The sequence below is a fragment of the Pinus tabuliformis genome, chromosome J, assembly GCF_031772625.1.
Source record: "Pinus tabuliformis cultivar Carrire ecotype Pingquan chromosome J, CPIR1, whole genome shotgun sequence".
Lineage (NCBI taxonomy): Eukaryota > Viridiplantae > Streptophyta > Pinopsida > Pinales > Pinaceae > Pinus > Pinus tabuliformis.
The window spans coordinates 1,432,759,548-1,432,787,378 of record NC_142295.1 but is presented as its reverse complement, the minus strand read 5'-3'; the positions used below and the strand labels follow the sequence as shown (position 1 = coordinate 1,432,787,378).

The 27,831-nt window shown below is 39.6% G+C and overlaps 1 protein-coding gene across 4 annotated transcripts in view; it reads right to left on the bottom strand.

Moving 5' to 3' along the window:
* Window positions 1–27,831, bottom strand: part of LOC149232745 (tRNA (guanine(37)-N(1))-methyltransferase 1-like) — a 451,966-nt gene that overhangs the window by 31,310 nt on the left and 392,825 nt on the right. The window lies entirely within an intron of this gene.

The following is a 27,831-nucleotide window of genomic DNA, read 5'->3' as shown; positions in this document are numbered from 1 at the left end:
TCAATGAGATAAAGACGCCATGAACTGAACCCCAAAGTCTTTCATTATAGATTTCAAACGTTCCTAGCAGAACAATGGCTTCACACTAGCATTTGAAAATGACAACAGAGTAGAAATCAAAATCAACATGATCAATAGAAGGAAAATGACTTCTATTTATAGAGAAATTCCTCCAAATGGAAAATGACAGCTAGTTGGATTGATCCCCGTCAAAATAATCTCGACCGTCCATAAATATTTGATGTTCTTTTAATCTCTGCTGTCAAAAATATTTATTTTTGAGGATTTTTCATTAAAACCATTTTTTATGAGCTCAAAACTAATTATTTTGAGCTAATTTCCTCAAAATTTTGACGTTGACTTAACCACCAATGTCCAAGGGTCCATTTTCTCTTGAAATTTCCAATATTCCCTTCATGGAGGACCTCCAAAAATTAATTTATTTTTCACCTACGAATTTTTCCACTTGGAGAAATTAATTGCTCGAACATTTTAATTTTTTACTCTAAATTAATTAATTTTTTGGCTTGAATTTAATTTTATTTTTGCTAGAAAAAATTAATTAATTGACTCATGAGGGGATAAATTATTTTTTCCACCCTCAAATATTTTAGCCATGGTGTCTAAGTATGACATAATATTTTACAAATTCAACCCTCAAATATTTTAGCCATGGTGTCTAAGTATGACATAATATTTTACAAATTCAACCCTCAAAGAGGGAATACAGTCATAGACCCTAAAAATACATATCTAATTCTACCACACAATATGATCTAGTAAACCAAATCATTTGTAATAAATAATTTAGCCAATTAGCTTAAATTATTCCCAAATCACTTTTAAAATAGCCTCGACTAAAACACTAGGACTCACCTAAGGCTTTGATGATAAATTCCAACCTAGCTTTGGGGTGAGTCTGGAGGGAAAAACTTTGTCGATCATCCGTGTTTAGAAACACAGATGAATCAATGAAACAAAAAACCTCCTTAGATGAAATTTGTCAGCAAAATCATACGCTTACCTAGGTTGTTACATAATAAAGCGGTTGTACTACCATCATTTACATTATAATTTTGCAGAATGGGTTTACAATGACATAGAATCGACTGTTGGCTGATGATTCTGACTTTGAAAAAATTCCTTCAAGCTTTCGGATCTTGCTTCCTTGGAATGTTGAAAAAATGGGTGCAATAGGGCCACGTCCAACATTTGGCATATGTCTTCATGAGATTGCAAACCCGACCCTTTATGCAAAAGGAAGTGCACAACCAACATTGAGAGAGAAGGAATGCTTTTAGGTTCACATGACTCAAGCCAATCAATATGGGGGGCAATGGATAGGACAAACAATTCCATTTGGTCACAAGGTTGGGTTATATTTTGCCTTGAAAGATACCTTATGAGCCTTACAACGTGATTGGCTGTGGAAAGTGGATCCTTGTCGAACAATGGCATACTCTTCACAGATTCCAATTAGGGATATCTCGAGGTCCCTGTCATATCTATGGCGGGAATATATGTGGTCAACTTGTTGTTGGATCCTTAATGACATGGGAGTCGCCAAGGTGAATGAAATTGCCTCGACAAATGCTTGCTTCACCCTACAAGGATTGACCTTAAAGATCAATATAGAACTAGGTCTTCGTTCTTCCAATGGAGTCACCAAGAATGATATATCGACATTGTCGTATGGAGAACAAGACACACGTCTCGTGTCCTCAGCAACAACGTAAAAAATGTTGCCGCTCAAACTAGTAGGGGTCCTAGGAGGGAATCCTATAGTGCAACTACTAGGTCAAGGGGAAACAATGGAGCGATAGCCCACTGTCACCTCAGCTAAGGCTCCCAGTCCTTTACGGATTTTCGCCGATGAGAGGAGATGGTATAAGGGGAATCAATAAGAAGGATGAATCTATGAATGGATAGAGAGTGATTACTAAGGCCTATTCACAAGAGATGCTAAGTTAGATTGCTTACTTACTTCAAAGCAAGGTGATGGGCTCTCTAGGAAAGATTACTTGCTTCAAAGCAAGGTGATGGGCTCTCTAGGAAGGGTTAAGAGGATTCCTGAGCCTAGGTTTGGAGGATATGCCTTAACAAGGGGCTTCCTAGGCCTAAGGATCCTTATGGAGAATTGGCCTTCATGTGATCTTCGTGAAATTGGAGTTATAATGTTGCGGGACCACAAAGGACCAAGTGAACCTAGGATTAGGTCAAGGATATAGAGTTGATCAACCAAGGAAGGACTTGACCTAGCTAGGGAGGAGAAGAGGATCAAAGGACAAATTTTCTTTTAAGGGTTGAATGCAATGATCCAAATGAGGACACTAACCAAGGGAAACCGAGGGCAAGAAATGATCCTTAAGCTAGGGCTTGCTATATCTTAGGATTCCACTGTCTGAATTGCTTCGAATTTGGAGGGCCTATAGAGGAAACCCTAGTGCAGTTATCGACCAAAATTCAAGGTGTTTTATGGCCACAATGAGATTTATTTGATGCCCTAGGTGACCTATGGTGGCTAGGCCTACAAAAAGAGAGAGAAGGCAAGAAAGATAAGCGTTCAGGTGACCACCATTGCATGGATTAGTGCCTCACCTTTGGGAGAGATGCAGTCAAGATGAACTTATGATTTGGAGGAACTATTCCCAATCAAGAAGACCTCTAGACAACTTCACATGGCAATTAAGGCATGAGAGTAGCTACCAAAAGATTTTATACTTCGATATGATTTAATCGATGACTTATCAAGGTATTTTCAAAAACAATAACCTCTAGGAACATTCACCCATTCATACATGACCATTGTCGCATGCAATGATGCAATGCTACAAAAGATCAAAACTTCCCCATGTCCACATAGAGTAGCAGTACATTTCAAACCTATATAGCAGAAATCCCAACAAAATTTATGTGATGTAGTAAATAACAAGAATAAGTATGAAAAACAATGTTACTTGGGAGCAGGAGCGAAAGCGGGGAGCGGGAGCGAAAATGGGACATTTTCAGAAGCTCCTGGTTGGGAGTGAATCCCGGAGCGTTTTATATATATATATATATATATATTATGATACATATATGTCAACAAAAACATGTAGAATAATGAATTAGATATAAAAAACATAGATTGAACCATATAACAACAACCATTTAGAAGTTATAATCTTCATCAACCACATCCACAAGTTAGTAACATAGTAACATACAACATATTGAGTCTCATGATTCATCAATCTTAAAGTTTCAAGCTTTCAAAATTCAATATATAACATTTATCATCATTGATCACCAAAGTTGTACTTGTAAGCTAAGTGTAACCATTACAACAAATAATATCTAACATGAAATGAAATGAAACAACTTTCAACTTTCATGAAGCATCATATTCATAATTCATTACTAATGAGTTATAATTGCCAACTTCAAACTTAATTTTCATATATTGTTTAAAAAATATCATAATAAATATGAAAGAGTCAATAGTTATAAAAGCTACTAGAAACTAGAAAAGAGAAGTAAATCTATTATCTATTTCTTATGCTTGGGCCTCTTGCCACCACGAGAAATGTCTAATTTTTTAGTCTTGTTGGACAATCAGGATCTTTGTCATTAATATCACCCTCTAATCATTAATATCTAGAGGTATCTTTGTCATTACCTCTGTATCTGTATAGGGATCTTTGTCATTGATATCACCCTCTAAGCATTAACATAAGATAGAAAAAGCATAGCATGTCAAGTCAAGATTTTGTTTGAGTGATGTGTACATTTTTAGGAGGGTCATGATGGAGGAGTTCGACAACCATTGTCACTAACATCAAGGTATATAGAGGGATTGGTGCTCTTGATTAAATACGAGTTCCATACCCTAATACATGACAAAATTCAATGGAAACATTGCAATCCCCCAATCCTGAAATCCTAAAAAACTGATAAGTCTGCTGGATTTTGAATGAAATTTAAAATTCTACTTTTTCCATATGAAATCCAACGAGGCCGAAACCACTTTCAAACATCCTGAGTCATTTCAAGGTAATGTTAAATTTTAAGTAAAAGGATGAAAATGAAAATTAAGGAGAATGCCACTTTTACTTTAAGAATTTAACATTACCATGAATAGCATATCAATACTAGGGCCTAGACTTGATCATTAAGTTGCCCCACTCAAAAATTATTTGTTTCTTTCAAAAAAAATTGCATTTTGAACATTACTACAAAAAAAAATTGCAAAAAAGGCAAAACACTCCCGAAAAGGTAGGAAGAGAAAAATTTTTTAGGGAGCACGCTCTTGACCCGCTCCTGAGTCGCTCCTGCCAGAAGCGCGGATTGGGAGTGGGATCGGGGGGGGGACGCTCCCCCGCAACACTGATGAAAAATATCACTTACATGTACAAATGAGTATACCCAACCATCAAATTATGCCAATAATGAAGCTCCAAGACCAAGAAGATAAAATCCAAATATCAAAATTCATTCCATGAAACCAAACTCGTCCTCCAAAAGGGAATATGAAATTCTCACAAGAGCTAATAACCCAATCCAAGTGATGATGAGAGAAATGCATCACCTCTCATCTATTTATACTATCTCTAATAAGCTAAGTCACCTGACATGGGGACATGGGACACGAAGGACATGAGGATTCGAGTGTCAGACACAGACACGTTGACCCCCCGGAATAGTACATGTTAGGACACGTTATATATATATATATATATATATATATATATATATATAAAAAATTAAATATTTCTTACACATTCATATAAATTCATTGATTCAAACATAGATCTTCATCTAGATGTAAGTTTTACAAAGATACAAAGTAACATTATGCATTCAAATACAATTGTGACATATTCATCAATGATCCAATAGGAGAAAGACAAGATACTATAGTTTTCTCATTATGTCATCAAAATCAAAATGTGTTGCATAGATAGTACAATGCCAATGGCGAATAGAAATAGCAAATACAAAACAACTACAAGTCTACAAGCCTCAAGGCAGTAGGTAGCTCATAAGTCATCAATCCTCATCATCAAAATCAACATCAATGTACTCATAATCATGGTCACCACTGCTCTCCTTTGTTGCAACCTCCTCCTCTGTATCCAAAACCATCTCTACATCTATTGGTGTCGAGGATGACCCCTCTACAATATCACCATCATCAAATGTGATAGGCTCTAGCACTGGCTCATTGAGATCCAAGTTGGCCAATGCCAACTCAACACTGTTGTCCAGACCCATATCATTAGGAAAGACATCCCACATCTTTGTCTTTCCCTTCAACCACTCATCCCTCTACCTGTAAATAAGACGAAGGTTGGTGTGCACATACACCATTGTCTCTGCCCTGGACTGCTCAAGCCTGCTCTTCTTGACACTATACAAATTCCCATATGTGATCAAATTCCTCTCGCAACAAGAGGATGAAGTCACCTGAGAGAGGAGCCTCATGGCTAACTGTTGTAGAGGAGGGCTTGTTGCCCCATGAGTTGCCTACCAAGAATAGGGCTTCTTAGCCCCCCTGTCTCTAATCACATCATATCCTGCAAATCAACCAGTGCCAGTGGAAAACTCTGCAAAGGCATCCTCCACCTCATCAAGGGATTCTCTATCCTTAAAAATCTGTCTGAATGCATCTTTCCTCCCCTGTGAGATTTCACCATCCATGTGAGGAGGGAATCTGAGGGAAGGTCCACCATTCAACCACTCATGGTTGTAGTATTTTGGATTCATGAGTCAGTCAAACAATGTAAAGGTATGCAATTCTTCTCCCATCTTTTAACAAGAATATCCTGTATGGTGGTGAAGAAGGCCTTTGATGATGTCTCATACTCGGGGCACTCACTTTGCAAAATAATGCTCCTCACCAATTCAATCATTGAATCCCATCCCTTATAAACCTCTCCTAGGATGGGTTGGTCTGAATCTGCAAATCGAAGCAAAGAAATGATAGGATCCATGATCTTAATAAGTAGATCTACCCTCTCCCACCAAGCATCATCTAACACTGTGTCCTTCACTCTTTTTGAGGTTGCTTGATCTGTCTTTCTCCAAAAAGGCCAAAAATCTGAAATAACCATGGCCCCAAGAGCGGTCTTGACCTCCCTCAACCTCTTTAACATGATTAATGAAGAGGCAAACCGTGTATCCACAATCTTCAACAATGATAGATTGGTGTACTCCTTGTAGATAGTGAGGATATTTGTATGATTTTCTACAAAGTTGCAGATATGCATGCATCCTCAATAATGCTTCCAAACCAAAGCACATCAAAAGCAATAGATTTAAGTGCTAAGTTCAATGAATGGACAATTCAAGGTGTCCCAAACACTTGTGGATATTTAGCTTCCACAATCATGCTGGCAACCTTGCAAACAGGTGCATTATTTATAATGATTTGCACACAAGAATCAACACCTATATATTGTGCATCCTTGTATTGTCCAAGTGCATCCACTGATTTCAAGAAAACTGGACCATTCAAGGAAGACACCATGAAGTTGATGAGTGGATGTCATATTGGATTTGTCCATCCATCAGAAACAATGCAAACCCCAAATGCTAGTCATGTTGATTTAATAGGCTCAAGCATTTTGTCCACCTCTTTTTTTGCCTTCGTCAACAATGTGGTTCTAAGCTTCTTTGACAAATGAGGCACATACCCTGATGGAGCCCCTTGAGTTAGAGCTCGACACATCTCAATAAACAGAGGTGACATGCAACATTAAAACATATAAAGTTCTGATAGAAAAAAAAGGCATTGGTCAAATCAAGCTCTTCCCGTTTCTCTTTCTGAAAAATCTTGTCCATTGGACCAAATGCAATTGCATTTCTTTTTGCTGCTTGTCCCCCACCAGAACTCTCAAATGGGAATTTGTTGTTGCTTTCCTCAAGAATGGAAGGGGGTCATCATTGTTTTTTTTAGATTTTGCATTCACATTTGCCATAGCAACATTGGCCTCTCTTTCCATTTATTTCTTCTTTCCTAAAGACCCCTGTGTACAAGCCGCAATTCCACAACTTGGTAAAGCCAACAAATGAGCTTTCACACGGTAATATGTGCTCATGAAATGATTGTTGCAATAGTTGCATTTCCAAACAACATTGCCTCCTCCCTTCATCTTGTTGCATGGCCCTTGCTCTCTTGTGACATATTTCCACAATGGATATTTGTTATCTTGAGGTTGTTGTCTTCCCTCAACATTTGAAGTTGTTGTTGCAGCCCCACTTCCAATGGAGGGAACACTTGCAGACCCTGATGAAATTGGAACAGGAGGGGCATCTCCAATGGGGGCATTCTTCTCCTTCCTTTGCCCCTTCCTTGTTGCCCTTGATTTAGCCATGAATGATGTAAAAAAATAAACAAAAGATTCACAAATTTGTAAAAGAAATGCACATGCAAACTGCGGCAATAAAAATGCAAAAAAATAGAGAGAAAATGCACTATGCAAAAAAATAGAGAGAAAATGCACTTACCTGTTGCTTGAATCTCCTTGAAAATGCTCCCACACCCTTTTCTCTTTGCTCTCACACACCCACATCAAACCCACAACCAAGAGAAAAGGTAAATGCGCAAATAGAATGGCCAAATCAGCCTTTTAACGTCGCACAAGAGTCCCTTTTTCGGGATTCATGTCGCAAAATAGGGACACGGTCGTGTCCGATCAGGACATGATCAGAAGGACACGAATCCGACAGAAATGTGTCTGATTTGCCCGATTCGGGACATGAAAGGGCAGGGGAACGAATCCGGTTTCTTAGCTAATGAGTTTGATTTCCCTAATTAGCCTAATTAAACCCCTAATAATAAAATAATGTGCAATAATAACATCCCTTGGTGACAAGCCCACCAAGATAGCTCAATAACATAACAATAAGCCTCTCAAGAGGGCAAAATGATTAATAAAATGAGTCGTACGGCCTTTGAGGAGGCCTAATGAAGTCCAAAGTGTGTCTTGGTGAGAAAATGGACTCCAAACATAGTGGACAAGGGGTTCGCCCCTTGTTCTCCAAGCTAGTCACTGTGGTGCTCCCAAATGGGTGTGGGGGCACAAGTCCATCTTCATGGGCCTCCAAGTGGATTGAAAATTCTTGTATACCATTTGTAAGGGCTAGGATTATGGCATAAGCCCTCCCTTTGTCTCCTGCAGCGAGACACATCCTCATCTGTGTTGAAGAAAGTGTAACTAGATTCGGTCTTCATAAATGTAATTTTGATCTTTGTACTTGTAAAAGCAAAGAAATATTATTTTTGTAGAATTACAAAATGAGTTTCTTGCTCATTACATAGGTCCAACACATGTTGAAGTGCTATAGGAAAGTCAAAGTATCAAAGAGTTCTTCTTGAGCATATATGTAATATATATGAGTCCACCTAGTATCTAGAATCTAGATTAACCCTCCAAGACAAGCACAATCCTCTTGAAGAATGCAGCAAGCAAAACGATGTAAAACACAGTCATGTCAGCTTGCAAATGAATGTAAATGTCAAGTCGGCTCACATATGGAGATACAACCTTTCAGCGAACACGTCGACTCAAATATGGGGCACAAACAACTATAAATACCCCACTAGGGTCACCACAGAAAACACAGAAACTCAAACTTCTCTACAACTTCGGATGAGGACAGAGGTACAAAATTTCATATGGGTACAAGATCTCGGACATCTCTGTGATCTCGATGATAATGACATCAAGTAACTACAAGTTCTCCTCCTTGGCAATAAATTTCAGTGCAAGGTAATTACAGCCTCCATAAATCACAGTCTCCTCCTCGGTACTCATCTCAATAAGGATGAAATCACAGTGATAGTTTCAGTAATGAAGGTCAACTCAGATCCCACTGTAGCACATACATTTTCAGCATTCTAAATAGTCACAATCTAGACATGATGTGACTTCACAGTTATACATTCTCGGCATTCTAGACACATTCAAGATCTCAGTGAAGTAGCAATCATGGTTTTGTTCTTAATGAAGACAGTGTCACGATCAAGTCCTCAGTGCAGCTCACATCCAAGTAGAAAGACCTCGTTGACATGATGATGAAGATGGCAATGGTGCAACTAAGGACCTCTGTGGTACTATGATGATGATCTCGGTGAAGCAATAATGATGAAGATGATCTCAATAGTAAGAAGAGAATTGGTGTCTTGGTCTTGGAGTGACCTAGTAGGTCAAGGGTCATGGTCTTGGTATTCGTCAATTGGAATCTCTATAAGAAGAATTTTGTGCGGGTTTTCCTCTCCAAGAGGGAGAGGTTTTGGCCCTGGCAAAAAGCCAACATCATGTGTTCTTGTCTCTTTGTTTTGCTAGCTATTTGATGAAGTAAGAAATACACACACTAATGATATCAAGAAAAGATTTCGCTAATAAGCTAAAGATAAAATACCTCACAAATGGTTATCATGCTAAGAAGAAACTCATTAACTCTAACAATCTGCAACAATCTGCACTGTGGAACATCTGCCAAGTGTATGGTGCAAGGTGGAGCCAACTAGGCATGGTGAACCAAGTGCATCATCCTCATCCGAAAGGTGGAACACGAGAAATCAATGAGCGGTGTTGGGAATCCATGAAGTAATCTTTGCTACAGTGGAGGCCCATGGCTCTGAACGCTCACCCTACAAGTGCTAATGTGGCCCTCTGGAGGGCTTGGACCCCATATAGGAAAACCAAGCCCCAAATGGAGACCCACTTGAAATCCTGCATAGAATCCAATGTGTTCCCTTGCCCTCAAATACAAAAAATCATGAGAATAATCAAGTAAACGAGCTTACAAATCATGGAACCAATGGGGTACTTCATGGTGACATGCCCTTCCATAGTCGACTTTGGCATGTACAAGTGTCTTCAAGCTCAATAAGGAGGGTTAATCAAGGACCCAATTGGGTGGTTTCAACCTTTAAAGGGGGTGACATGTCCAAGGTACATCTATCAAGTGGTAAGTTGCAAATGATATAGTGATGGAACAGAGTGGGGATCAGAGAAATGCTCCAGAATACAAGCCATAGTACAAGGGTAGTTATAATAAAGGAAGCCCACACTTGAGTATATGAGTGTAGGAGGGAGAAAATTGTTGTTCATGAGTTACCCCGACCTTTGTTTTTCCACCCTTCTTCATATGCCTTTTACCTTTGATTGATTTTTCTTCATAACTGCTCGAGGCTCCAGGAGATGAGAACATGATGTGTAGGATACAGCAGTAGGTAACCCCTTTTAATGTGGAGCATTTCATTGCTCACCAGGGGTTGAGACAATAATGGGTTCCTTAATGTGGAGGGGGGCTCATCTAGAGCCCATAGGAACTATGGTGATGGCCATAACTAAGGGGTAGAGCTCATGTTTAGCTTTTGCCCACGTGCTAAATTTGTATGTCTCAACCCTCGTTTGCATTTTGTGGTACATTTCCTGTTGAGAGTGGCCAAATTATGCTTTTTCTTTTCTTTTTAGCTGCATCAACCTCTAGGGCATTGTTCCAGGCCTGAACCAAGGTGTGGACAAGGGGAGAGGGAGGCTAACCCTATGTGGACCCAGATGGGAAAAGAGATGAATGGGGCTAAAATGAGCGGAAGTGAGTGTTGTACATGGTGTCGGGAAGTGGGACCATGCAACCAAAGTCGGGATTTCCCATGTAGTGCCAACCCTAAATCTAATGGCTAGTAAAGGAGATTCCACGGGACTAGGATACAAGGCTAACCACGAAATCGAGCCGTGGAGACAAGAGTATAGACCTAGCTCACTCTTTCCGCCAAATCTCCCCACCAATCCATGCCCAAAAGTGCCCATGACAAGTAAGGAAATTTACTCAACTATACCAATGAAAAGTCATACCTTTCGGGTCAAGAGGCCCACCTTCAAACATACAATCATAACAAGTGGGTGAGGGACCACATGACTGGCTCAGGTGGCGGAGACATCGAGCTATCTGGTGGTTGCAAGGGGCTGTTAGTTGCTTGTTGAGTACCATCTAGGAGAACAATTTTCTCCTATATATACTACCCACAGGTATAGCAATTTCACTTTAGATTCCAACAGCAATCACAATAAACTTTAACAATCACTTGGCATATATTTTATGTCATCACTGATAGTAATTGTAGATAGAACATCACCAATAATATGCACAAGAAGACAAGCCAAGATAATGAAAACATAGATTTAGGCTAATGCGAAGGAAAAACCCCAAGAGGGGGAAAACCCAACCAACCCTTCTTATTGATAAATATCAAATGTCCAGTAGAGAGAGAAAATCCAATTTTGTACAATGACGAAAAAGTTGAAGTCAAAACTTTAACTATCCAAAGAAAGATGACCAATCAGAATCAATGTCAAAACAAGAAGCCCAATCTGATCCAAATTTGTCTTTGTCAAATCTGCAATTTTGAAGTCTGTCAACAACAGTCAACTTTCCCTAACTAGTCCAGTCAACAGTGGTTAAACTGTAGTCAAACAACCTCCAATCGATTTGGTCAAAATAGCAGGGATCTTGGCCTCTTGACAAAGTCAAAGTCAACCTAAAACAGAGATGAAAAACCAGTCAAACAAAGTCAATGCTCTGCAGTCAAAGCCTGTAATTATGCTTGCACTCAAAATTGGTCTACCTACCCAAAATTCCTCGTTTTTGTGTGCCAATGGATGCATCTTGCCCAAACAGAATTTCTCCAAGTCACATCGTAGTGAAACAGTCTCTCAAAGTCCTTAGTCAATGTTGGTCAAAGTTAGTTGCAGAAAGTGAACGCAGGGAAAACAGTGCTACCAAGAACCCTTCGCACATGTGAAAAGAAGATGTTGCCTTAGGTTGTACGAGAAAATCAAAACATGAGAGAGATGTGTGAATGAGATGATGCCAAAATGAGGTCAACTTGACTTGTATTTATAGTGGACAACGTGGGGTCAAGGATCATGTCTCTTGACCAAGTGGGCTGACTTGAAGAAATGACATTTGTAGGAGTGAAAAAAATTCAGATTTTCGAGACTAAGGAAGATGCCATTAAGGGTGATCTAAATGTGTGAATGAGCCATCTGGGAGGGGCTTCCAAATAGGGGAATTAGCCCCTAGTTGCACTCTTTAATATTTTATGCCTAATCAAAAGGAAATAAAATGGGATGATCCTGAGGCTAGAAATGTAATGGAGCATAAGTCAACGAAGATTATATACATGAATTTTGGTCTGCAAGTTGGGGAATGAAGTATGATGATCAAGGAAAGGAGGATGGCACCCTTCTTTTGGGTGGTAATGTAGACCAATATGAGGCACCTTCAGAGGCCCTGAGTCATGAAGTCCATCTTGATGAATGGAAGGGTTTCCTCTTTATGTTTCAAAACGATACCAATTCTACCGAAAGAGAGGTTGCCATTGTTGAAGAAGAGTTTGATAGCCCTAGTCTAGATAGGATTGAAGAGGATCCTTCCCCCAATAGTGTCATCGAAAAGGTATGGTTCTTCATGTTCGAGCAGACGAGGAGAATTTGTAGGAAGAACAAGGGTGGATATTTAAAAGACTCTAGAAGACCTCAGAAATAACTTGAATAACTGAGAGAAGGTGGAATCAACACAGTAGTGCATCAATTGGTTCTTTGGGCTGCAATACTTCTATAGACCAAAGAAAAAAACAAAACAACAAACCCTTCTCAAGAGGAGTCTATGCTATTTTATAGCTGGAGCAACAAAGGAATCTGCAGAAAAATGGGAGAAAGGAAATTTGCCCTTTGCACTTGGGTCAAATTTGAAGATCATGAAGGTGATCGAGAAAGCCATCCTTAATCTAAGAAATTAAACTCACAACTCTCCAAGGTAAACCGAACAGATTTGGGGAGTCTAAATTGGGCCCTAAAACCAATAATGCTTGCCTTAATACAACAAAAATTCTTGGAGCACCCTTGTGAAGCGGTGAGACTTATGGTTACTTCATGTCTTATTGAAATCATTAGGAAAACTTCACATATGCCCCCTTACAATGATGACATTATGAGGGAAGTTTCCCAGCTCATAGAAAAAATTTTCAGGGGTTGCATGACACCATGGGTCCTACCTTTGGGAAGAGGCTCAAGATTTTAGAGATCATGGTTGGAGTTATGGGTAACCATGATGCCATTTGCAAGACACTGCAGTCTAGATTATTGGCCATTTGGAGGAAGGAACATGTTGTCTCACCGACTGCTTATGAACTAGCCATAAGGTTGGTTGAGAAGAACATTAAACTATTCAAAAGGAAGTTGACCAAGGAGGAACTAATGAGGATGAAGGAGCAAATCTATTCATTTGATCACTTGAGTGGTCTAAACGTTCAAACAAGCAACAAGAATGAACTTAGGAGGACAAATCTATGCTTCAGATGCAAGGGACCTTGGGAGCCTAATCACTCATGCTCGGGTAAAATGGTGGAGATGATACGGATAGAACAAAGGAGGTTCCTTTTGATCATTTTGATGAGAGTGAAATGGACTCATGTACTACGGAGCATGAACAATCATGTGGAGATGTTGACAACAGTCCAACTATGCATCCATGTTTGATGGCAGAGAATGTTGAGCAACAAATTGATCCCATTAGTGAAGAAGGCCAAGAAGAAGACACTCAAGAAGGCTTAAGGGATGAGCCTCTAAGGATTATCCAACATGAAAATCACTTAGAGGAGCACGAGCCAGGTAAGGATTATGACATGCATAGTATGCATGATGAGTCATCTCTGGAGAGCCAGTTGGAGACTCAAGTTGGAGTCGTGGTAAAGGGAGTTAAGCATCCATCTTTGGGAAACTAAAAATGGGAAAACCAAATTCCAGTCCAAGCGGCCCTAGACATATAAGAGGCTCGCAAGTGGAAACCCATCTTAATTGCATCATAAGGGAAACTGAAAATGGGAACATTACATGTGATATGTAAGGGTTTTATTCCTATCAAGGTGTGCCAATTGTTCTATTGTTGCATATGATTGTAGAGTGGCTAGTACTTGCTATTGATTAGCCATTTCTAAAAGATACATATAGCATATTGAAAGGGTTTTACATGTTAGGATATTCCGACACATAGGAAATAGTTAAGTACAACTTGGTCTAGTATAGAGTTAGGTAAAGTGTGTTTCTTTACTATGTACATTTGTAACTTACAATCCGACGGTCACGATATGTAGTGATCCGACGGTTCATTCTCTCCTCGGTATTACCGACACTTGATCTGTGGCTTAACACCTGATTGGTCCATGATCTCTATTTAAAGAGCATGGAGGGTCATTTGTAGGGTAATCCGTCTATGAGAGAAGCATATGTAAATTTTCATTCTTTTATTAATAAATTGCCTGAAGTGGCCGCGTTGGCTCAGGCTGTGGACTGTTTCCCTCTTTGAGGGTTTTAACCACGTCAAAATACTGGTGTATTGATCTGTGATCTGTTTGTGAGCGGTGTCCTTTGGTGTTCTGTCTGAGGAACTTACCCTGTAAATTCCTACATGGTATCAGAGCTATTTGAGGGTCGCGTCCGTTGGTGATCCAAATCTGAAGCCAGTAGAACTGCATCCGACTACCGTTTCCTAGATCTACTGTTTCTGACTGCTTTCGGGCCGAGAGGACTGCTCTGCTGTGTTGGGAGCATCTGTTCCAGTGAGGAACCCCTTTCGTTTCACGCGAAAAGGTTTCCGGTAGCCCTAGTTGCGTCATTTTTAAGATCTGGAGGTATACAGTGTTTATTTGCAGTTTATAGTTATTTTCTCTCTGTTTATTTGCAGTTTACAGTTATTTTCTCTCTGTTTCGGTTTATTTATCTTTTTTTATTACCGGATCTATAACTTTCATTTTTGCGTATGCTCTTTGCCCCGCAACTCTGTGCGATCTGGGCAATCAAAAATAGAAAGGAAGGATTTTTCTCATGCGTATGCTCTTTTCCACTGCGCCTTAGTGTGATCTCGGAAAATCAGAAACATTGAGAAAAATATTTAGTTTCTGGGTAAAGCTAACTTCGAGCCGCAAGGTTCATTTTTTTTTGTATTTCCGTGTTGGGTTTTGTGTTTTTTGTTTTGTAGAGAAAAAGAGCTTTCTCAAAGCAAGCGCGCAACCCAAAGCATCAACCCCTCTCTCTCTCTCTCTCTCTCTCTCTCAAACTTTTTGTATAGCTCACTTGGTGCAAAGCTAATTTATGAGAGTAGAGGTCTTGGGTTCAAGTCTCCATTTTGTGGGGGCGGATTTTTTCATTTCCGCACATTCCCACACTTCGTCGGCGACTTCGTCAATCTTTTTTTCAAAAAGCCATAACTTCTTCATCCGAAAGCCGTTTTCAGAACCGTTTTTTTTTTAACGGCCTAATTTTTCGAGATCTTTCCATTGGTACACTTAGTTTCAGCCAATGTTTTAAGACTCCGACTCCAACTCCGACTCGGCCGAGGATCGACTCCGAAACGGTAATGACTCGGCCGGCTTGATTTCAATGACTTGGTCGTTGTAAAAAATACATTAAATGTTTTTTTTTTTTATAAAAAAACATAATTTTAAAGATTTTAAACATAATTTTAAAGATTTTCATTCATGTTTCCAAACACACAGCATTATAATATAGATGGAAGACAACATATGATCAAAGTAGGCTCATGAACCAATCCATTATATCAAAATGGTACCCAATGGCAATACATAGTCAACTGTCATACATGATCGAAGACTCAAAACAAAAAACACATAACCAAGGAGGCTAGAAATGGCCTCTACAACAAAAGTAAACTGTGACGGTGACCAGACTCCAGTACTAGTACTACAGTACTACTGGGCCACTGGCTAGTAACTACTGTCAGAGGAGCCAAGATCACGTCGATCAATCTCTAGATCATCATCATCAGAGTCAGACAGGGGGCCCCATGGCTCCTCCTCATCATCATCATCCCCAACTGCAACTATAGAAGTGGTACCACTAGCAGGTTGTGCAACTGCAGCAGATGCAAGTTGAGATAGAGTAGATATGCGGTTGCGCTTCTGTCGTGGCTGAGCAGAGGAAGCACCTACAACTGGAGTCCTTGCTGGCTGTGAGACTGAGGCTGGTGGATTGGGATCTGCATTCAACTGAATAGGTTGAAGTTGAACAGCATGTTCAAGTTCAACTGATGTCTCCAGATCTAAATCAAGATCCTCATCAGGATCAAACTCTGTTGGACAACTCTACACTACCCAATCTGATGTTGGATCAATGTCTTCCAACACAATGCGATCTGAATCAGGTCTTTTGTTCAGCAAATGGTTTCGTCTGAGCCGAAGGTTGTATTGGACAAAAACTAGATCATTTAACCGTTTTTTATCCAAACGGTTTCTCTTCTTTGTGTGAATCCTCTCAAAGACGGCCCAATTGCGCTCACACCTAGATGCACTGCAAGTTTGACTCAAAATACGAATTGCAAACCTTTGCAATTCAGGACAATGGCCACCAAAGGCCTCCCACCATTGTGCTGCAAAAAACATAGGAGTGTAATGAGTTAGCTCAACAAAATTACAAATTATATCTAACTTTCAAATTATAAACGATTTAACAAACTTTAAAAAAAAAGTAAAACTATTAAGAATTTGAAAATTGAAATTTTTGTTTACCTGGCTCATCTGCTTCTCTTGCAATCTTTGCTAGGTTCTTCCCAAAGGTACCTGCTGCATTGCTAAAGATATTGGTCTGTCGGTGTCTCTCCAGCTGATCAGACTCCAATGGGATCATGCATTCAATGCAATCAACCAGTCCATCTCTGACCTCCCCCCTCAAAGCTCCTGACTCCTTAGCTTTATAATGATACCGTGGGTTCAAAAAATACCCAGCTGCATGTATAGGGCATTGGAGTTGATTGTTCCATCTTTCATCAATGATTGCCCAAATGGGCCCATACTTTGCCACTCTATCCTTGTATAACCGTCTTTATTTGCTCCTTTGCTTGATCCATAGCCTCATAAATGAAGCCCATAGCCAACCTTTCCCCATCCACCAACCGCAACACCTTAACTAGTGGCTCAGCAAGCTTCACAATCTCTGCTGCCTTTCTCCAAAAAGTTTCTTCATGGACTTTCCTTTTCAATTCTTTGCCTTCTGGTTTGTTAGACCAATTGCTTTGATTCCATTCATCACTGGAAAACATCTTTTGCAAGTTTCTATGTTGGGAAAGCATAGATTGCAATGTCAAAAAATGTGTAGCAAATCTAGTGATGGCAGGCCTAATAATATCCTTGCCCCCAGTGTGTTTCCTCATGAGGCTCAAAACCAATGTATGATTGTAGATAAATTTTGTTATGCTTTTGGCATGATCTATAGTGTTTTTGACCCAATCTAATTTTCCAATATCCTCAAGCATGAGGTCTATGCAATGTGCAGCGCATGGGGTCCAAAATATGGTCTTGTGTTTTTCCTCTAACAGTTTACCAGCAAGAACATAGTTAGAGGCATTATCTGTGATGATTTGAACAACATTAGCCACCCCCACCTCCTCAACAACCTGATCCAATAGCTGAAACAACAAGTGGCCATCTTTTATCTTATTAGATGCATCAACTGATTTTAAAAACATGGTTCCCTGTGGGCAGAAGACAAGAAAGTTTATGATGGTACGGTTTCTTTGATCAATCCATCCATCTGACATGATGGTACACCCTGTTCTTACCCATGAGTCCCTGAACTCTTGCAAATACTCATTAATGGATTGAATTTCTTTCTGCAAACGAAACCCCCTTAGCTCATGCATAGTAGGGCCTTTGAAGCCTTTTCTAGCAGCATGTATGGCATCAAACATAGGCTCATAATATGGTGAACGAGCAGCATTAAAGGGGATATCAGCATCATACCACCATCTAGCTATGTAATCACAAGCAGTCTCCCTCAATTCTTTCTTCCAATGGTCATCTAAAGTGGGCTGCATTTGAGTTTTACTAACTTCAGGACCATGTGCATCTGATGGAGAGGAGGGAGTGAAATAACTTTTGATAGTCACATCACCCTTTTTCAAATTCATTCTACCCTTTCCCTTATCTTGAACAGAACCAAAAGAGGGAGGAACATATCGGAAAGGGTTGGATGCCTCAGTTTGAGGGATAGAGGAAGAACCCTCAAAATCATAGTGGGGGTTGGTAGCCATCATTTTTTGTATCTCCCTCTTCCTCCCAATTTCAGCCTGTATGTCTTTTTGCCTAGCCTTATCTTCTTTAAATTTCTCAAAGCTGGCCAACAAATTCTTTCTAATCTCCCCAATTTCTGGTGAGGTACATGGGGTAATTTGGCCTCTAATCCCTGCCAAGTGTTGTTTTAGCCTATTAATGCCCCCAGGACCTTCCTTAATTTTCCTATGGCAAAATTTGCATTGCATTTGACTATCAACCATTTCGACATATGCCCAAGCAGGATCTCTTGCTCTAGGTGCCATTTTTTGACTAGGAAATGAAAGCAAACAATCTGAAAATGACAAAAAAAAAAAAACATTGATTCAATGTTCATTTATTTGACAAAAAACACTCCCTAAGCTTTCTAGATATGCACCTAAAATTTACTAAGCAAAAACAGATTTATAGAGGTGAAAAAAAATACCTCCAGGCACAAACTGCCTCCTCAAGCTTGCTCCAAGAATCAGCTCCTCAATGCTGCTCCAAATGGCTGCCCAAGAAGCTCCTCACTCCAGCAACAATGCTCCTCCAAGACTCCTCACTGCTGCTCCAAAACAAGCTCAAGAACTGCTCATTAACTCTCAAAGAAGACTCTCACTCAAATGCATAAGACTGCTGAGAGTGAATGAGAGCACTTATGTGTGTTAAATAGGGTTTGGGAGGGGGAAATGGACCCCAAAAATCATTTAGCATATTCATATAACTGTTTGGGGTCCAATCCAAACAAAAAACATTTAAAAAATCCATTAAAAAAATATATTTTTTGTTGTTTACGCTGCCTGGGCCGTTCCTTTGTGACTCGGCCGAGTCATATCGGAAACGGCCGGGTTGGCCGAGTCATGGGTGACTCTGCCAACCGGACCGTTTCCATGGCCGGGTCACTATCCTTGCTGGCGAAACGGATCAAGCTGGCCGTTTCAGTTTTGAAACGGTCGTTTCTTAAAACAGGGGTTTCAGCATCTACAGCTTCAGTTTCTGTTAAAAATGGAAAGTCCATGCCAAGTCATTCTTGATAGCACTAACTACTTCCAATGGTGGTCCTACATTGTGGATTTACTTAGAAGTAAAGGTCTTTACAGACTAGCCACAGCCAAGAGACCAAACCGAAAGATGAAGATAGGGCAGCTAAATGGGAAAATAGGCAAGACCAAGCACGTGGGTTGATAGGGATGTCTATTTCTCCAGATCTTAGATTCCATATTGCAGAACTTGATACTCCTGATGAAGCACTGCAACAAATTACTAAAGTCTTTGGAATTAAAAATGAACTTAAAGCCCATCAACTTGAAAATGAATTGCTTACATTGGACCCCAATAATTTTTCTTGCATTGAAGATTTTTGGTCCAAGTTCAAGACCCTTAGACTTCTCTTGGAAGGTGTTAAGGTTAAGAAAGAAGATAGTAGCCTTATCTACTCCATTCTTACTAAGTTGGGACCAGCCTATTCTCTGTTTGTTTCCACCTTCCATTCTACAAGAGAAGCCTTCATTTCTCAAGGACAAACCTACAAGTCCCCTTCCTTTGATTCCTTTTGAGATTCTTTAATAAGAGAACAAGAAAAACTCTTACACCTTGGTCTTCTTCATCTTGGAAACTCTTCTAAGAAAGCGTTACCCGCCCAGCAGCAACCAAATCCAAAGAATCCTAAGAAGTTGTATCCTAAAAAGAATGGTCCTAAACCAAACAAGGGTCCTAAGCGATTTCAGCCTCAAAATGAAAAATCATTTCAACAAAATGATAAGACAAATAAATACAAAGGGAAGAAGACTAATAGACATTGCAACTTTTGTAATCGAGATGGCCACTTAGAATCCAAATGCTTTAAGAAGATGGAAGCCTTGGAAGCAGTAATGAAGAAGCATAACATCCATTTGGAGCAATCTTCAACTTCAACTTCATCTTCAGGAATGGCACTTTCTGCATGTGGTTGTCAAGCATCTCGGTCTGGCTATGCACTAAATGTATCTTCTTCTTCTCATTCTCATGAGTGGCTCATTGATTCTAGAGCTTATTATCACATGGCCAAAAACAAAGCCATGTTTTCTTCTTTAAATGATTGTAACACCAAAAATATATATGTTGGTGATGATAGATCTCTTAGTGTTGAAGGGACTGGAACTATTCATCTAGACAATGGTCAATTTAATGATGTATTATGTGTTCCAACCTTATCCTGCAACCTTCTATCTGTATATCGGATAACCCATTCAGGTGAAGGTAAAATCGTTGAATTTTCACCTCACAATGTTGTAATTAAGGACCTAAGAGATCCTAGACAGATTTTAGCTACTGGCATTGCTGATGATTCTACAAGGTTGTATAAGTTTCACAACTTTGGGTCATCAAATCTTCCCTCAGTATTTGTTGCTCATAATGATGAAGTGAGCAAACTTTGGCATGAGCGATTTGGTCACTTAAACTATCGCTCTCTTCAGAATCTATGTAAAGAAAATATGGTGACACGTCTTCCAATGGTATCTTGCAGAGATGGTGTTTGTTCCGGATGTGTACTCGGAAAACATCATCGGGACAGTTTTGAAAAACGTGCCTCTTGGCACGCCTCAGCCCCTTTACAGCTCGTGCATAGTGATTTATGTGGTCCACTTCCAGTTGCTTCATTCTCTGGCTACAAGTATTTCTTAACTTTCATTGATGATTTCTCCAAACGCACTTGGGTATACTTCTTAAAACTCAAGAGTGAAGTATTTAACATGTTCTTGGTCTTTAAGGCCTTTGTTGAAAAACAATCTGGACATCAAATTCTTAAGCTAAGATCTGATAATGGCGGAGAATATGTTAAAAACACATTCATCAACTTTTGCACTGAGAATGGAATTCAAATGCAACATACTGTTCCATATACTCCACAACAAAATGGTGTAGCTGAAAGGAAGAATCGCACCTTAAAGGAAATGGCCAATTGTATGCTTCAATCTAAAGGACTTCGTCTTAATTATTGGGCAGAAGCAATTAACTGTGCAAATTACATAATAAATCGCACTCCTACTAAGGTTTTAAAGAATATCACTCCAGAAGAAGCATGGAGCTCAATCAAACCAGATGTAAGTCACTTTCGTGTTTTGGAAGTGAAGCATGGGCCCATATTCCAGATGAGAAACATAAAGCTTTAGAACCTAAGAGTGAAAAATGTATTTTTGTTGGATATTCTGAAGATGTCAAAGGATATAGACTTATTCCACTTAAGTCCAAAAATGTTATCATTAGAAGAGATGTAAAGTTTGATGAAAATATATCAGCCTGCGAGCCTAGTTCAGCGGATGTGCCACCTCTCCATATCTCTTCTACTTTTGAAAATATTTCTTCTTCAGATGATGAAAGCGAGGATGAAACTCCTCCCCCACCTTCTCAGGATCCTCCTTCAGCTCCTCAGCTTCCAAAATGGGTCCGTGCTACTCGGGATGCAGCAGGTGATCTTGCCGGTGATCCTACAGATCAGCGACGTACATGTTCTCAGTTCGATAGAGCCTCTTCTTTACTGGCTCAAGCTTCAGTGAATTATGATCCTGACACCTTTGTAGAAACTTCAGGCCATCCAGATTGGGAAGCAGCTATGAATGAAGAATATCATTCATTATTGGCAAATGATACATGGGATCTTGTTCCTCTACCAAAGGGACGAAAACTTGTTAGATGCAAATGGGTTTACAGAACCAAGTATGGACCAGATGGGAAAGTTGATAAACATAAAGCTCGTCTTGTTGCCAAGGGTTTTTCACAAGTTGAAGGCATTGACTATACTGAAACCTTCTCCCCTATTGCCAAAATGAACTCTATCTGCCTTGTTCTTTCCCTTGCTGCCTCTTTCAAATGGGAAGTCCATCAAATGGATGTTAAATCCTCCTTCTTGCATGGGAACTTGCATGAAGAAATCTATATGGAACAACCTATTGGCTTTATACAAACAGACTCTAGCCTTGTATGTCGGCTTAAGAAATCCCTTTATGGTCTCAAGCAAGCTCCTCGAGCTTGGTATGCCAAAATGGATAACTTTCTTTTAGAAAATGGCTTTTCTAGGTGTCATTCTGACAATACTGTCTACACCAAGAAAGTGGGCAAGTCTCTTATCATTCTTGTTCTTTATGTTGATGATCTTATCCTGACTGGTAGTGATCCCAACCTTATAAACCATGTGAAGTCTAGCCTTAAAAGGAAGTTTGAAATGACAGACTTAGGACACTTACATTATTTTCTCGGTCTTCAAGTCTTGCAATCCAAGGAAGGTATTTCCCTTTCTCAATCCAAGTATGCCTGTGATATTCTACACCATTTTCACATGGAAGACTGTAAGCCAGCCCCTTCTCCCTTTCAGTCTGGAGTCAAACTTTCAGTCACTTGTACTTCTCCTGAAGTTGATGCTACCTTATACCGTCAACTTGTAGGAAAACTTTTGTATCTAACCCATACTCGTCCTGACCTTTCCTTTGCTATTGGCCTTGATGCTCGATTTATGCAAAACCCACGTGAAAGTCATTGGAAAGCAGCTAAAAGAATACTTCGTTATGTTTGAGGTACAGTTCAGTTTGGGATTCATTACAGTGCCGAAGCATCTCCTCTATTGGTTGGTTTCACTGATTCCGATTGGGCTGGTGACCCTGATGATCGGAAGTCTACTGCAGGTTATGTGTTCACTCTTGGTTCAGGACCTATTACATGGGCTTGCAAGAAACAAGGTGCCATTTCTCTTTCTTCAGCAGAAGCAGAGTATCGTGGTGCCGTAGAAGCTAGTAAAGAAGCCTTGTGGCTTCGTCAGATCCTGTCAGAGTTTGGCTTTCAGCAGCAGCATCCGACTACACTTTGGTGTGATAATCAACGTGCCATTCAGCTATGCAAAGATCCAGTCCAACATCAGCGCAGCAAACACATTGAACTGCACATGCACTTCATCAGAAAGCTCATTCACGACCATGTTCTTGAAGTGCAATATGGTTTAACAGATGATCAAGTTGCAGACATCTTTACAAAGGCTCTCACAGAGGCGAAGTTCACTAAACTTCAATATATGGTTGGAGTTCAGGAAGTTGTCACTAAGGGGGGATAGCCTCTAGTGCCTCCTTCCTTCTCCTATTGTGTCATATTTGTAAATCCTTCAATCCTATCCCAAGTTGTTCTTAAGGGGGGATGTTAGGATATTCCGACACATAAGAAATAGTTAAGTACAACTTGGTCTAGTATAGAGTTAGGTAAAGTGTGTTTCTTTACTATGTACATTTTGTAACTTACAATCCGACGGTCACGATATGTAGTGATCCGACGGTTCATTCTCTCCTCGGTATTACCGACACTTGATCCGTGGCTTAACACCCAATTGGTCCATGATCTCTATTTAAAGAGCATGGAGGGTCATTTGTAGGGTAATCCGTCTATGAGAGAAGCATATGTAAATTTTCATTCTTTTATTAATAAATTGCCTGAAGTGGCCGCGTTGGCTTAGGCCGTGGACTGTTTCCCTCTTTGAGGGTTTTAACCACGTCAAAATACTGGTGTATTGATCTGTGATCTGTTTGTGAGCGGTGTCCTTTGGTGTTCTGTCTGAGGAACTTACCCTGTAAATTCCTACATTACATGAGGAATTCCTCTCCCTTGATCCTTTGTTGTCTTGTCTACTGATTATTCTCTTGCATCCTACATCTACATGAGTGGTTGCTAGGTTAATACTCTATGGTAAGGCACACCTCATTGGAAAATTTTTGATGTGGCACTTTAAAGCCCTCTTAATATTCCTTTACTCTCATTTTCAGCAACATAATTTCTTCTTCTGGCCTTCATATTGCAGCCCATGTAGTCTTAAACCTTTATTGATCTTGGATTGAACTCTTGACTCCATTTTCCCTTGTTGGATTGAAACTAATCTCTTGATCCCACCATCATTCTTTTACCATAAACTACAAAAAGGCATTGTCTTTCTAGAGCTATCGCTTTACATCATTTTTCAACATCATTATTATAGCTTTAGTAATCCCAATACCATGTACACTCCTTGAATTAGAGAAGAGCCAATTAAAGGTGAAAGGATAGGTCGCTTAGATGACAATGATGACTGCCCTAGTAATCGCCCCTTGGGTTGCACCTTGTGGATTAGGGCTTTTATCAATAAATACAAGTTGGGGAGGTAACATAATGCATTTTCCTAGGTCTATGCATTTGCTCATGCAGGATAAATTTTAAGTTGTGGTATCTTCTCCTAACCATGGGAGACTTTGTAGAACACAATGAAAAGGGATTGTGTTGTTGGAGAATCATGCTTACATAAATTGTTTCAAAGTTTTTAGACTTATTACAACTAAATTTGACTCAAGAATAACTCCATTGTTCCATGTGGCATGTGTTAATTTTTATAGCATCGGGAGGTATTCCTGCATGCGAAGCATCATTTAAAATCAACAATACAAATTATAAATATTAAAAGGAGAAATTTAATTTTCATATTAATTTATGTAGGCTCTGTTGTCGCTCAAATTGTATAGACACGGAGCGACAACAACTTAGGGCGGGAGTTGTTACTCTGATCCTCGCCCTCTCCGTTCTAGCTGTCTCCCAACAACAGGCTATGGGGAGTAGTCCCTATGGAATGTGAAAATTTGAGATTTGTTGGCAACAAACAAGTCTGTGAGACATGTTTGAATGGCCTATCCACTTGGTTGATTTTAGAAAGTTAATAGATTAGATTGGATTATTTTAGTGGGACCAATGCCTTATGGAGTCAACTACTTGCTATATATATATATATATATATATATATATATATATATACAAGCATTGTATATTTGTATATATTTTGTACATAATTTTTGTCAAATGATTTTGTGAATTATTTCTAACCCTTATTTGCAGCAGTTGGGGTTTTCAGTTTATTTTTAAATTTTGTATATATATTGGGGTTTTGGGAAATTTGCATTCATTTCTGCAAGTGAATTTTCAAGCTATCAAGGAGAATCGTTGGGGTTTTGAGGCAGATCTAGGCTTAGGAACGAAAGATCTAGCCTCTTGCTACCCTCCAGGCTCAACGCTCAAACAACAAAGGAAATCACTAGCCCTTAGACGAGACTTTGTCACATTTTGTGGCGATTTTTGAAGATCTGAATCAAAATTAAATTTTTTTAATGGGTTCCGTTATTTTTTAGGCCTTCTAGGCCTAGTGTGGCCCTCATTTACCCTAGTCCAGGGTTGCGGGAGAGCCCCCTCCCCCCTCCCTCTCACTCTCGCTCCCAATTCGCGCTCCGAGTGGGAGCGCCTCAGGAGCACGCTCCCTGCCTCTTCGGGAGCATTTAGCCTTTTTTGCAAAATTTTTTTTGCAATAATGTTCCAAATGGAATTTTTTTTTCAAAGAAACAAATAAGTTTTGAGTGGGGCAGCTTAATAAGCCTATGGCCCTAATATTGATATGTGATTCATGGTAATGTTAAATTCTTTAAGTAAAAGTGTCATTCTCCTTGATCTTCATTTTCATCCTTTTACTTAAATTTTTAACATTACCATGAAATGACTCAAGATGTTTGAGAGTGGTTCCGACCTCATTGGATTTCATATGGAAAGTAGAATTTTAGATTTCATTCAAAATCCATCAGACTTTTCAGTTTTTCAGGATTTCAGGATTAGGGGATTGCAATGTTTCCATTGGATTTTGTCATGTATTAGGGTATGGAACTCGTATTTAATCAAGAGAACCAATCCCTCTATGTACCTTGATGTTAGTGACATTGGTTGTCGAACTCCTCTATCATGACCCTCCTAAAAATGTATGCATCACTCAAACAAAACCTTGACTTGACATGCTATGCTTTTTCTATCTTATATTAATGCTTAGAGGGTGATATTAATGACAAAGATCCCTATACAGATACAAAGGTAATGACAAAGATACCTCTGGATATTAATGCTTAGAGGGTGATATTAATGACAAAGATCTTGAATTTCCAACAAGACTAAAAATTAGACATTTCTCGTGGTGGCAAGAGGCCCATGCATAAGCAATAGACAATAGATTTACTTGTCTTTTCTAGTTTCTAGTACTTTTTATAACTATTGACTCTCATATTTATTATGATATTTTTTTAAACAATATATGACAATTTAAGTTTGAAGTTGCAATTATAACTCATTAGTAATGAATTATGAATATGATGCTTCATGAAAGTTGAAAGTTGTTTCATTTCATTTCATTTTATAACATTTCATTTCATGTTAGATAATATTTGTTGTAATGGTTACACTTAGCTTACAAGTACAACTTTGGCAATCAATGATGATAAATGTTATATATTGAATTTTGAAAGCTTGAAACTTTAAGATTGATAAATCATGAGACTCAATATATTGTATGTTACTATCTTACTAACTTGCGGACGTGGTTGATGAAGATTATAACTTCTAGATGATTGTTGTTATATGGTTCAATCTATGTTTTTTTATGCTTTTTATATCTAATTCATCATTCTACATGTTTTTGTTGACATATATGTATCAAAATATATAAAATATATATATTATATGAAAAACTCTATGGGATTCACTCCCAAACCGAGAGCTTCTGAAAATGTCGCTCCTGCACCCGTTTTCACTCCTGCTCCCCGCTTTCGCTCCCGCTCCCAAGTAACACTGCCCTAGTCATAGCCTCCTCTTCCTCCCTTGGTGAGCTACTGGCCTATTTTGGCATTGAAACCCTTTTCATGGCCCTTTGACCTTAGCTGTCAGCCCTTAAGGGTTGCTAACCTTGGTCGTTAGCCTTTGTAGGCCTCTAACCCCCCCGTGAGCCTCCTTCCTCATCTCCTCCCTCGCAGTTGCCCTTTTTACGGGCTTTCTCCTTGGTCCTCAGACCTAAGGGCCTCTTCTTCCCCCTGTCGTAGACCTTCAGGCCTCTATCACTACCTCGACCCCACTTTTCCTCTAGCAACAGCCTCTTGGAGGCCTATCCTAGAGGTCACAACCCCTTCTAGCCTTTGACAGCAAGCCTATTGGCCTCCTTCCTCCTTGTTGTGGGCCTACAAGTCGCTTTCCCTTGGTTGTTGCCCCTTCCTTGGCCTAGCATTGACCTCTAACCCTCATCCTTGCCTCATCCTAGCCCTCTTCACCTCATTTCAGTCATTGCTTATTTGGATTTTTCCCTAAATGTTAATTTTTGGTATGTTCTATGCTTAAGAGCAATTTACTTCAATTTTCTTATTAGCCCAATATCAATATCCAATTTAGCAATCACATCAACATGATAGTAAAATGCAGATAGAACATAAACATAAACAGTAGAAGACAAGCCAAGACAAGAGGACACAAGATGTGGCACCAGCCAGGGACAAACCCCAATGTGGGGAAACCCTTGATCAATTCTTCTTATATTCTTCAATAGTTTAGCAGAGAGAGAGAGAGAGATAGTAAAAATATACAAATCTATTATTTTATGACAGCAACAACAAACCCTAACCAACAAAGTCAACGCTGGTCAAGCATGTCAAATTTGACCTCCAATCAAGCTCGATCAAAGCTCAGTCAACTCGGCCTCCAACAACAAGATGTATCAACCCAAAACAGTCTGAAAATCTCAGTCAAACATTGGTCAACTGCAGTCAAGCCTGCGGCCAGCCCTAAGACAGTTAACATTGGTCAATGCAGGGTCAAAGTGGCTGTCCAGAATTGCCGCCTGCCAAGGAGAGGCAGCCTAACCCAATCCGCAAACAAGAAGAGGTCAACGTTGTCAAAAC